The 12,983-nt window shown below is 40.4% G+C and overlaps 1 protein-coding gene across 2 annotated transcripts in view; it reads left to right on the top strand.

Moving 5' to 3' along the window:
- The window catches only part of SPECC1 (sperm antigen with calponin homology and coiled-coil domains 1), a 227,679-nt gene that overhangs the window by 85,928 nt on the left and 128,768 nt on the right, over window positions 1-12,983 (top strand). Inside the window, exon 1 of one of the 2 annotated variants that reach the window (XM_026448175.1) lies at window positions 12,623-12,641. The exons of the other annotated variant lie outside the window; for it this stretch is intronic. The gene's annotated coding sequence lies outside the window, so the exon portion shown is untranslated. Of the gene's footprint in view, window positions 1-12,622; window positions 12,642-12,983 lie in introns of those variants that run through there. 2 annotated transcript variants of the gene reach the window in all.

Below are 12,983 nucleotides of genomic sequence, written 5' to 3'. Positions count from 1 at the left end.
TCTAAAGGACCATTACTACACTGGCCTTGCTGGGTATGTGGGTACCCGTGACTGTTCTGCTCCTGAAGTTTAAGTACTGAGACTTCTGTAGCTCAGGTCCCTTGGGGGCCTGGGCCTCTGCTGGGTGGGACAATGGGCCGGATGCACATTTAGGGAAGGCTTTAGTGCAGCATTCCTAGTCTGTGAACTTCTCCTGTGTCATGCCAAGGGATTTGAATCCAGGTGTGAATTCGACCACTCAAAAAAGAGAACCATACTGACCTATGGCACATTGAGTAGAGAGTATTTTTAAAATCAATTTGGCCTGATTTGAACTATATTCAGCCCCCTCGGCTTATGTAAATGCACAAATTTCTGCAATTTCTCTGCATAGAAGTTTTTTCTTCATGCTTTCTGGAGCGAAAATTCTTATCCTGGCTTCCTTTATGTACTAGCTGTAGGATTGCAGGCTAGTTTCTTTCTTGCTTGCTTCATTCCCCTCCTGTGTAAAATGGGGCTGATAGTATATCCTTAGGGAGTTCTTAGAACAAAACCCAGAAGTTAGTAAGTTCTCAATGAGTGATAATAAATGTTAAATAAATTAGCAGAAAATGTTAGTTTCAAAAAATCTTAACCCCTTCTCTTTTTCTTCTATCTTTTCCCCCTCATTTTCCTACTTTTCAGTCATTTTCCTTGAGGGTAGGCAACATTTCATTTCTCACCAAATGCCGACAGGTGCTTCCCTCTACTTCTGTATCCCTGTCCTTCTCCCACCCCCCTCCTTGCCTTCTCTAAGGTATTCTTTATGTAGTCAGGGAGTGTATTGGTTCCTGTTGCTGCTATAACAAATAACTACAAATTTAGTGGCTTCAAAAACAACGCAGAATTATTTCCTCGTAGTTCTGGAGGTTAGAAGTCTAAAGTCAAGGTACTGGCATGGCTTTGTTCCTTCTGGAGGCTTCAGGGGAATATCCATTTTCTTGCCTTCCCAGCTTCTAGAGTCCACTAGCATTCCTCGGCTTGTGGTCCCCTCTTCCCTTTTCAGAGTATATTGCTTCAACCTCTTGTGCTATCATCACGTCTCCTTTTTCCGTCCCTGCTTGTCCTGCATCCCTGTTGTAAAACCCTGGTGATTATGTTGAGTTCAGCAGAGAATTACGGATAATCTCTTTATCTCAATATCCTTAAGCACATCTGTAAAATCCCTTTGTTGTGTGACAAACTCACAGGTTCTAGGGATTAGGATGTGGACATATTTAGGGGACTGTTATTCCGTGTGCTGCAGGAAGGTAGTTGTGTAAACCTTTTATCATAGCACAGTGCAGGTGGGACCTGCACAGTGGTGCCCTGAGCAAAAGGTGTGGACCTCAGACAAGGAAGCAGGTATTTCTGAGGACATTGGGAAAAGTTTGACAGAAGAGAGATGTTGGAGCTGCGTCTTAAAGGATGAAGAGGCCAGGGAAGTTTGGAAGGCTTTTAGGCTGAGGAAACAACACTTGCTAAGAAACAGAGTTGTAAAAAAATCCTGCAATTTTGAGGAATAGTGAAATCTTTGATGTTGCTAAGACACAGGGTACATTGAGGAGAGTGGTAGGCAAGGAAAATTGTAGGTTAAAACTAGAATGTGCTGTGATGATGAGCTTCTAACGTATCCTGTGCAGAGAGGGAGCCAGTAGAGTTGTTTTGGTGGCTTTTCAAATATAAATTTTTTTTTTTTTTTTGAGGCGGAGTCTCGCTCTGTCGCCCGGACTGGAGTGCAGTGACCGGATCTCAGCTCACTGCAAGCTCCGCCTCCTGGGTTTACGCCATTCTCCTGCCTCAGCCTCCCGAGTAGCTGGGACTACAGGCGCCCGCCACCTCGCCCGGCTAGTTTTTGTATTTTTAGTAGAGACGGGGTTTCACCGTGTTAGCCAGGATGGTCTCGATCTCCTGACCTCGTGATCCGCCCGTCTCGGCCTCCCAAAGTGCTGGGATTACAGGCTTGAGCCACCGCGCCCGGCCCAAATATAAATTTTTGTCTGATTGTGTAAGTAGTTTTCTTCTTCTAGAAAATGAAGAAACCAAATAAGTATATCAGGAAAATAAAATCATTCAGAGTCCTGACAGAGATAATGACTGTTGACATTTCTGTGTAGTGTCATTATTGAGCCATTTGCGTGTCTGTTTACCCAGTTGAAACCTCCCTGTATATTAAATTTCATATCTTGAATTCTTTACTTAATGGCATATCAATATTTCTTCATGTAATTAAATACTCTTAACTATCCTTAACATCTCCATAATATCCTATTGTATATATTACCATAATTTATTTAATCCTTCATTGTTAGATTCAATATTTTTCTATTTTATTTTATTTATTATTATTTTTTGAGACAGAGTCTCTCTCCGTTGCCCAGGCTGCAGTGCGGTGGCGCGATCTCGGCTCACTGCAACCTCTACCTCCTGGGTTTAAGCAATTCTTCTGCCTCAGCCTCCCGAGTAGCTGGGACCACAGGCGTGTGCCACCATGCCTGGCTAATTTTTGTATTTTTACTAGAGACGGGGTTTCACCATGTTGGTCAGACTGGTCTTGAACTCCTGACCTCATGATCCGCCTGCCTCGGCCTCCCAAAGTGCTAGGGTTAACAGGCGTGAGCCACTGCACCTAGCCATATTTTATTTTATTTATTTAATTTAGAGGCAGGGTCTGTCTTGCCCTGTCACCTAGACTGGGGTACAGTGGTACGATCACTGCTCACTGCATCCTTGACTTCTCAGGCTCAAGCGATCCTCCCACCTCAGTCTCCCTAGTAGCTGGGACTGCGGGCGTGAGCCACCACTCCCGACACCTCTCTATTTTAAATAATACTAACACATAGATCTGTGTTTAAGTTTTTGAATGTTTCCTCAGGGCAGGAGTGCTTCTCCTCTGTTTATTCTCTTGAGTTGTGAGATCAGGTAGAAATGTTCCCATGTCTAGGTGGAGGAGACCCCAAGTGCTCTTTCATTCACTCCCGGGCACTAGAGTGGAAACTTCTGTGTCTTTCTCTGTGTGATGATTTGTGTGGGTGCCAAAGGCCAAACCCATATTTAGCGAAGAAATAGTGTGATCCACTTAAAAGGGGATTTAATAACTTGAGATGGAGATACCAAGCTGAACATTGACAACAAGCATAACTAAATCAGAGAGACTGAAGAAAGCATCAACCAGAAAAAAAGTACTGACTTTTAAAGAATGATTACTCCTGATTTAAAATTTTTACTAGATGAAATACAAAGGGTAACAGTCTCTGCTGAGAACTGAATTAATTTTCTGGAAGGAATGTCTTGTAAAACAAAGATACTGTGAGGTGAAAAACGTAAGATGCTTAAGGGATCTATGTAGGAGACCTAATAATTGAACAATAGGATTCCTAGAAGGGGACAAAGTAACAGATGGAAAATACATCGTATTATAAAAGAAGAAAACCTGAGCTGAACAAAATTTTAGACTTCAGATTGAAAGGACTCATGGAATTCTTTTTTAAAAGACATTATTGCTGGACTGCAGCAATAAAGGTAGAAATCCTGCCAACTTCTAGACAGGAAGATAGGTCAGTTTTGAGGGGAATTGGGATGCCATTGGAGTTCTTATCCACTTCACAAGGAAGCTGGAATAGAGTCTGTATGGATTATTGACTCTAAAGAAGTAATATAAATCTTCTGTATTCAACCATATCAGCCTAGGTTTTTACTCGCATGCCACAGAAGCTGATTTTGGTTGGCTTAGGAGGAAAAATTTTTAAGGATGTTGAGTTGCAGTGAAATTGTTAGAAGGGCTAGAGAGAGATGCCTACAGGCTCTGCAGCCAGGGACAGTGGATCAAATCTTACGCAGAATTGCCCAGGCCAGATGCTGCTGCTGTGTTCCTGGGCATAGACAGTGTAGCTTGCACCAGACGCCGCAGGCACTAAAGTCTACAGTGAGCGCCTTGGCCACTGCTTTCTGGGATCTTGATCTTGCCGCAGCTACCATTGCTGCAGCGAGCATTTTCCGTCATAGTCCTTACTTTGCAGCATTAGTTCCTGAATCAAAGTCTGGGACAGGTGTAAATAATGGCAGTGTCAAGGGGCCTCCCAGCTGCAAGGGGGCACTGAGAAAGCAGGCAGCTGGCATTTTTAGCTTATTTAATGAGAGGTAGACCCTACCTTTAACTGAGACTAATAAGGTGGGAAAGTCCCCAGGCTTAGGAAAGAAGGGTTCAAAAGCTAGGAAGTCAGAAAGAATGTCCGAGATCAAGTCCTCCTGCCCAGATATAATTCAGTGAACCAGGGCAAAAGAAGAATATTTTTAGCCATGAAGGATTCATCCATCTCATTTGAACCAATATTCAAATGTCCAATTAGATACTGGTAATTGGCTTAGAATAGAAATATGAAGATAGAAGAAAATGAATAATATAAGAAACAGTAGAGAGCAGTGAATCTTGCAGCAGGAAACATTGCATAGATAAATGGAAGATATTAGCATGGCAAAAGATTCAGAATGTAAGTGTAAAGTAAGAATTATTGAAAGGAAGGTTCATACTACCTTGGAACATCTAGGAAATAGCCTGGAACTAAAAATTCTAGACCATCTGAGCAAAATCCTGGACTAGGATTGCAGGCATTCAGATATAAAATTCCTCTAAAAATTTCATCTTTGTTGGTGAGGGACTGGGGAGGGGGGATGGTTATTTAGTTTGGGTGAAGGTTTAATTAAGAGTGTTAGAAATGGCAGGTGACTACTAACCAAGTAGTAAAACATAGTATTCCCAAAATGATAGGGATCAAGGATGATGGTGAGCAGAGAGGTAAGCAGGCCAGGAAGGAATAAAGAGAAGTAATATCGAATTAGCAAAAGCGAGGAGAGGAAAAAGATGAAATGAGTTAACAAATAGTAAACAAAAATCAAGTGGAAACAATAAAGCCAAATGAACAACCCCACAGTAAATACTCTTCAGCTAAATTCACCTATTAAAAAACAAGAGTCCAGAATATTAGTGTCAAAGCAAGATGCAAGAACAAAAGCATTGAACAGGACTAAGAGATACTGTGTATTGGTAGAAACCAAAAATATAAAGTGTAATTGCCTTTAAGCAGCAAAATGCATAGAACAAACACCAGAAACAATTTGATAAGAAACATATTATACTAGGAGATGCTAATTACATGTCTTTTCTAATTTGATGGATCAGCTAAGCTAAATTGCGAACTTGGATGCTCACAGGGGCTGGTGGGGAGCATGAATATGTGAATTATATGGTGGGAGACCAGGTATGGTGGGAATTGCACAGTGAACTGGATAATGCATGTCTTGCCTAAAGGCATTGAAATTCACACATTTTAAGGCACTTTGCCAGTCAAACAAAATGTGTTTGTAGCTTACTTGCAGCCTTCCAGTTTTCAACCTTTGAAACAAAAAAGCAAAAGTATAGAGGTTAGAAGCAACATACGCAACAAATTTATAGATCAGGGAATGTACATTTTTCCCTAGGTCTAGGGAGTATTTACAGAAGTTGATCATGTCCTTTATCACAGAAAACACAAAGTGAAATACGAAAATTTTGATTTTTGTATGCAGTAACCTGTCATCTCAGTCCAGTGAAATTAGTGGTAAAAAAAGAGATGATTATAACAGCAACAACAACAAAACTACCTTGGAGTTAAGAGCCACTGTTGTAAAATAATCTCTGCACCAAAAGAAAGTCTAGACAAATTATAAATCATCTAGAAATAAAAGAAATAGAAGCATTTTGATAACATTTATAGAATAGAACTGAATCTATAGTCAGAAAAAAGTATAATCTTAGATGCTTGTATTAGTATAAGAAAAGAATGACAAAATATATGAGTGAAATATTCAACTAATGAAACTAGAAAAAAGTACAAAATAAAGATGAATAAAGGTAAAAGCTGAAATGAATGAAATAGAAAATAAAATGGTAGAGAAGGTAAGAATAACACTAGTTCTTTGAAAATGCAAATAATGGAAATTATTCTTGATTAAAGGAAAAAGAGGAAAAAGTATTAACAAGGAAGAATCTATTTATTGTTATAGGTATGGAGTAAATGAAAAATTAAATCTGCAACAATACTTGTGAAACACTGGAGGAAGTGGACAATTTTCCCTCAAAATATAAACTCACAAATTGTTTTCAAGAAAAAATATAAAACCTGAAGTATTATTGCTACTATTTAACATTGTTTTGGTATTGATGCAATAAGGCAAAAACATTTTTTGGCTTAAATACTGAAAAAGAGAAAAATAAATTTGACCTAAAAATAAGAGAATTTGTGATTATATATAAGATAAATATAAAAAGAACAAAATAGCTTTTTTCTATGCCATCAATAACTGGTTAGCATTGGAATGTGAAAAAAAATTCAATTCACAAATACCATAAAATATCTAGGAGTAATTTAAACTAGAAAATTATGGGACATAAAGTGAGTAAGTATTAAATCTTATTGTGGTTCATAAAACAAGACCTGAAATAATGGAGAAACTGCACTATGTTCCAGGATGGGTAGACATAATGTTATAAAATTATCCTTCCCAAGTAGCCTGGTTAAGAGACTAATTCTCCCCAGAATTTTTCATTAGGAAAAAAGGAAGCTCCTTATATTTAAGTCTGAGAAAGCATCTTTTTAAACTTAGCAAATTCTTAATAACTTTACTTTTGAATAATGAAGTAATACTTCAGACAAACCTCAATTTTTTCTTTTTCTTTCTCTCTTTCTTTTCTTTTTTTTGGAGATAGGGCCTCACTCCACTTTCCCAGGCTGGAGTGCAGTGGCATGATCTTGGTTCACTGTAGCCTCAACCTCCAGGGCCCAGGTGATTCTCTCATCTCAGCCTCCCAAGTAGCTAGAACTACAGGTGCACACCGCCATGCCCCACTAAACTTTTTGTATTTTTAGTAGAGAGCCGTGTTGCTCAGGCTAGCTACAAACTCTTGGACTCAAGTAATTTGCCTGCCTTGGCCTCCCAAAGTGCTAGGATTACAGGCATGAGCCACCATGCCCGACTTCTTCAATTTGTTTTAAATTGAGTTTTATAGTGGCTACCTGACAAAATTGGTTTTAAAAAAGATAGACAATTTTTTTTTTTTTAATTTAGTACTTATTCCGTTGGGTATGATTTCATAGTTGCAAGTGTTATTACTGTTGAATTGAGGCTTTGAAAGACTGTGTAACAGTTCTATAAGTGGTTAGGTTGTAGAGATCACAAATGTATACCTACAGGAATGATTTTTTAAAAAACTGGCCTAATGTCATATAAATACATATTTGTGACTTAGTATAACATTTTCAATGACAGCATAATACTATCACTGGATTCAGAAAGTACTGAGTCTCAAGTAGCTTAGCGGACAGAGGAAAGGGGTAAGGAAAGAGAGAACCAAGGTGATGCATGATACCTGCACTGCCTGTTAAAGAGAGCTTCCAGAAAGTGTTTTCATCTGCTTGGCCAGAACCTAGCCATCTGGCCACACCCAGCTCCTAAAGCGGTTGGAAGTGTTCTGGAACCTCCAAGTGCCTAAGAAAAAATTGAGTTACTGAGGAAGAAAAGAGAACAAATAATGGGGTACAAGTAGCCACTGCTTGGACATAATAGTATTCTGGGGGAAAACATTATAAAATATACTGAAATATTAGTACACTTGTAAACAAATAAAAGTAAATGCCAAAAGAGGTGGTGGAGGAGGTCAGTAGGTAGAGGGTGATGAGCAATCAAGTGGCAAAAAAGAAAAAAGGTGTTCAACATCAGTAGTAATCAGAGAAATGCACATAAAAAGAAATCATTTTTCAACCTTCTAAAAGAGTAACTTCCAGTGGTGGGAAGTGTACAGAGAAACAGTTACTCCTATATATCTACCCCAGTGGTGTGTGAATGATTACAATCTTTTTTATAAAGCAATCTGGCAATAGTTTTGAGATTGAAAATACGTTTCTCTTGAGGAATCTAGGAATTCTGTCTTGTAGACATAAAAGCAGAAGTACATACTTATGTTGCAAATGTAGGAAAAGTTTGCTAATTGCAGTATTTTTTTGTTCTGACCCGAATCTAGGAATACTGAATGTCCCTCAGTAGGAATTGGTTAAATAAATTATAGTACAGTCATCCTCAGTATCTTTCAGAGATTCATTCCAGGATCTCCCATGGATACCAAAATCCACAGATACTGAAGTCCCTGATATAAAATGATATACAATGGCATAGTATTTGCATTTAAACTACACATATTCTCCCATATAGTTTAAATCATCTCTAGATTACTTATACTACCTAATACAATGTAAGTGCCGTGTAATTTGTTGTTATACTTACTGTATTGTTTAGGGAATAATGACAAGAAAAATGTGTCTATATACATTGAGATGTACCCATCCCTTTTTTCCCAAATAATTTCTACCTGTGGTTGGTAGAATTCCGGGAGGGGAACCCACAAATATGGAAGGCCGACTGTATCATTCTTGCGAAATTTTATTAAATAAGAATGATGTTGACTGGGCGCAGTGGCTCACACTTGTAATCCTAGTAATTTGGGAGGCCGAGGCAGGCGGATTGTCTGAGCTCAGGAGTTTGAGACCAGCCTGGGCAACATGGCAAAACCCCATCTCTACTAAACAACAACAACAAAAAAGACAGGAAATTAGCCGGGTGTGGTGGCACGTGCCTATAGTCCCAGCTACTTGGGAGGCTGAGGCATGAGAACTGCTTGAATCCGGGAAGTGGAGGGTGCAGTGAGCTGAGATTGTGCCACTGTACTCCGGCCTGGGTGACAGAACAAGACTCTTGTCTCAAAAAAAAGATGTAGAGGTAAGAAATATTATTAAAAAGGACAAGTGAGAGTTACTTCCTGGAAGCTATGACCAGAATGTATTCTCAGGTTACATATATAACTTGCAAGAGAGTGTTTACACCTTTATGTCATAGTGCCTATGCTGTGATCCCAAACGAAAGGCCAAGCATGTTTGTGTCAATACGGAGAAAGTCTTGGAAGAATACATTCTTTCCAAACTGTTCATAATGATTATCCCAGGCAAGTAGGGGATTTTGATTACTGTATTTTGCTTTTAGAAAGAGCATGTATTATTTTTATATGTGAGGGCTTAGGGGAGTTTAGTTGTGAAAAGTATGAACTTTGGAGCCCACATTTCCTGAGTTTGAATTCTAGCTCAAGATGTGTGATCTTGGGCAAGTTATCTCTACTGTGCCTCAGTTTTCTCCTTGGTAAAATACATGTAGAAACAGGATCTACTGTGTATAGTTTCAAACAAGTCAATATATGTAAAGTATTTGGTACCGTAGAAGTTCTACATAAGAGTTCTATATAAGAGAGGGCCGGCTTTATTATTTTTAAACATTTTAAGTAGCAGTATTAAAGTAAGTCAAGGGTAGAGGAAAGGTCATTGTATTCTTTCCGTGGTAAAGTGCTAAACATATTTTCATCAGTCCTAAAGCTTGATTTTGAAGAACATGGTGATGCAGCAAAATATTTCTTAGTATTTCTTGCCTTCTTTTCACTGGAGTGAAGAAACAGGATCAACTGGCCTGAGAAAGTGCGAAGCATCGAGTTTTGTATTTAACAGAGAGTGGGCTTTATAGCTGTCTTCACTGTGTTTTTGGAATTGGCTGATTGTCCACAGAATTCACACTGGTTCCATGTCTAAACACTTCAGTGATGCAAAAATCAGTTTGGGAAATAGAGACACTTGAATGAATGGGTTTTGAGATAAAAATCTGTCTTGTCATCCTCCTGAGGTGAGGCAGATTGCATTTTCCAGCTGAAGCTGTCACTCTCCCTTGTCCCACATGCCCTCCTACAGTGTGACTCTGCCACTTACTCTGTCAAGGGATCTGCATCTTGAATCTGGGCAGGCCCAGACTGCTTCAGCAGGTAGAAGAGGGTGGAAGTGCTCTTTTGACTGCTGAGGCTGAGTTATAAAAGGCCATGCAGGCCCTTCTTGTTTATAGGGGCCCTTGTGCCTGGAGCCGTGAGCCATTCTGTAATAAGTCCAGCCACTGTGAGGCCACCATGCTGGGGAGACTACCACATGGTGCTCCAACCCACAGTCCATGGAGCTCCCATCTCAGCCAGGGTTTCGGATGACTGGAGCCACCTCCTAGTGTCTACGTGAGAATGGCCTAGCCGAGCTCTTCGCAAATTCCTGATCTGCAAAATGATCAGAAAATAAAACATTTTGTTAAGTGATGAAGTTATGGGGAAATTTGCTCTGAAACGGTGGCAGGAGCGTAAGGGTTAGTAAACAGCAGTGACTCTGTGATGAAGAAGTTCATTCGCTCATGTTGGAAAGACCTTTGCAGAGCCAACCTCCACTGCTGCTTGCACACAGATGGATGGTCCCATGAACCAGAAGCATTTGTCTAATGATAATCACAGGAGTCTTAAAGTGTGGTGTCCTGTTTTGTTTTGTTTTGTTTTGCTTTTTTGAGGCAGTCTCTCTCTGTTGCCTAGGCTGGAGTACAATGGCAGGATCTTGGCTCACTGCAACCTCTGCCTCCTGGGTTCAAGTGATTGTTCTGCCTCAGCCTCCTGAGTAGTTGGGACTACAGGCACCCACCACCACACCCAGCTAATTTTGGTAGTTTTAGTAGAGATGGGGTTTCACCGTGTTGGTCAGGCTGGTCTAGAACTGCTGACCTCAGGTGATCCACCCTCCTCGGCTTCCAAAGTGATGGGATTATAGACATGAGCCACTGCACCCAGCTGTGTTTTGTATTTTTTATTTCACATTGCATTTTAACTACAGACATACGGCGATATTGTGAATTCAGTTTCAGACCACCACAATAAAATGAATTACATGAGGTTTTTGGTTTCCTGGTGCATACAAAAATTTTGTTTATACTATATTGTAGTCTATTAAGTGTGCAATAGCATTACATCTAAAAAAAGCAATGTACATGCCTTAATTTAAAAAATACTGCTAAAAAATGCTAACAAAGTAAGCACATTCTGTTGGAGAAATGGTGCCGATAGACTTGCTCAATGTAGGGTTGCCACAAGCCTTCAATTTCTAAGAAATGTATTATCTGCAAAGCGCAACAAAGCAAAGCTCAATAAAGCAAATGCTTGTATTGTGTCTCATGTATACTAAAAGTATGCCAAATGGTTTACGTGATTTTTGTGTGTATGTATCTGCTTATGAGATGGGTCTCACTCCCATTGCTCAGGCTGAAGTGCAGTGGTGCAATCACAGCTTACTGCAGCCTTTACTTCCCAGGCTCAGGTGATCATCCCACCTCAGCCTCCTGAGTAGCTAGAGCTGCAGGCACACACCACCACACCCAGCTATTTTTCTGTATTTTCAGTAGAGATGGTTGTCTCCCTATGTTGCCCAGGTTGGTCTCAAACTCCTGGGCTCAAACTCCCGCCTTGGCCTCCCAAAGTGCTGGGATTATAGATTATAGGTGTGAGCCACTGAGTCTGGCCAATTCTTGTTTCTAATTGTTGCCTGATGTCCCCTGCTGGGGCCTAAAGTCTTTTGGGTTGGTTGGTTTTTCACCTGGCACACTACACCAGTTCCATCTGCTGTATTAATTATACAGGTCTGAGTATCCCTTATCTGAAATGCTTGGGACCAGATGTGTTTTGGACTTTGGATTTTTTTTGTATTTTGGAATACTTGCATTATACTTACCAGTTGAGCATCCGTAATCTGGAAATCTGAAATACTCCAATGAGTGTTTTCCTTTTATGGTCATGTCAGCGCTCAGAATGTTTAGGGTTTTGGATTTTTTTCTGGATTAGGGATGCTCAACCCGTACCAGTATGCTACACCAGGGAACTGACTCGGCATTGGTCAGACCACATTTTGAACACTTTTTGGTTGACTTCCCAGCATTTACCCCTCTTCTCCCAGGAATTCTCTTTAGTTTATTCCCACTTTCAAGTGAGTCACCATATCACCCTGGTCTCAGTGAGTCAAGGATGGCACAGACTCAATCAGAATGAGTGTTGAGGAGACGTTTGTTGGGGTGCCTGGGAGAGAGTCTCTGCTCTTTGCTGGATATGATGGTGTGCAGATGTGAGGCCTGGAGCTGCCAGTACCATCACACTGCCATGAGGGCAGGCAGCTTATTGATGAGGGTGATCTGTGGAGGAAGGGAAGAGCAGAAGATGGAGAAAAATTGACCTTGAGAGAACATCTTTCAGTTGAGCCAGACCTGAAGTTGGACTTAATCCTAGACTTTCAGTTATGTGAGCTAAATCGTTTTATTGTTGTAAGCTTGAGTTGGGTTTTCTGTTGCAACCAAGAGATTTTTAACTCACAGAAACCCACATCTGCAGTGTTTCTGAGATTCTGGATAAGATTTCAGAGGGACCTTGGTAAATCAGAAGCTCTCTAGGCAGTTTATCCCGTGAATGGACCCCGGGACCTGTGAGGCCTGGTGGGAAGAATTAGAAATGTTTTGAGTGAAGATTTAGAAGACCAATGGGGAAACAAAGCTGCCTGCACACATTCAGATGTCAGGTGGAAGAGGCAATAAATTTGTTCTTTGTGATTCCAGAGTGTTTCAGAACTGGAGCCAGTGTGTGCCATGTTAATGAAGATATAGAATTCAGCCTCATATAAAGAAGGATTGTCCAGCTATTTGAGCTGCTCAACAGTGGAAGGCGCTGTCTAGTGGTGGGTTTCCTTTTACTGAAAATATTCAATGGTAACTGGAACATGAGAGTTTAGTAGATGGCAACAGAAGTTGGATGCTATTGATGCCACTTTGAATGAAAAATTAGGTTATATGATTTCTCTTCCTTCCAGTTCTGAAATAATGTGATTTTGTACTTAGGTATCAAAAGACATACTTTTTTTGAGATAGAGCCTCCAGAGTAGATGGGATACAGGTGCACACCACCACGCCCAACTAATTTTTATATTTTTAGTAGAGACGGGGTTTCACCATGTTGGCTAGGCTGACCTCAGGTGATCTGCCTGCCTCGGCCTCCCAGAGTGCTGGGATTACAGGTGTGA

The sequence above is a fragment of the Piliocolobus tephrosceles genome, chromosome 16, assembly GCF_002776525.5.
Source record: "Piliocolobus tephrosceles isolate RC106 chromosome 16, ASM277652v3, whole genome shotgun sequence".
Classification (NCBI taxonomy): Eukaryota; Metazoa; Chordata; class Mammalia; order Primates; family Cercopithecidae; genus Piliocolobus; species Piliocolobus tephrosceles.
This window is presented reverse-complemented; position numbering and strand designations above follow the sequence as displayed.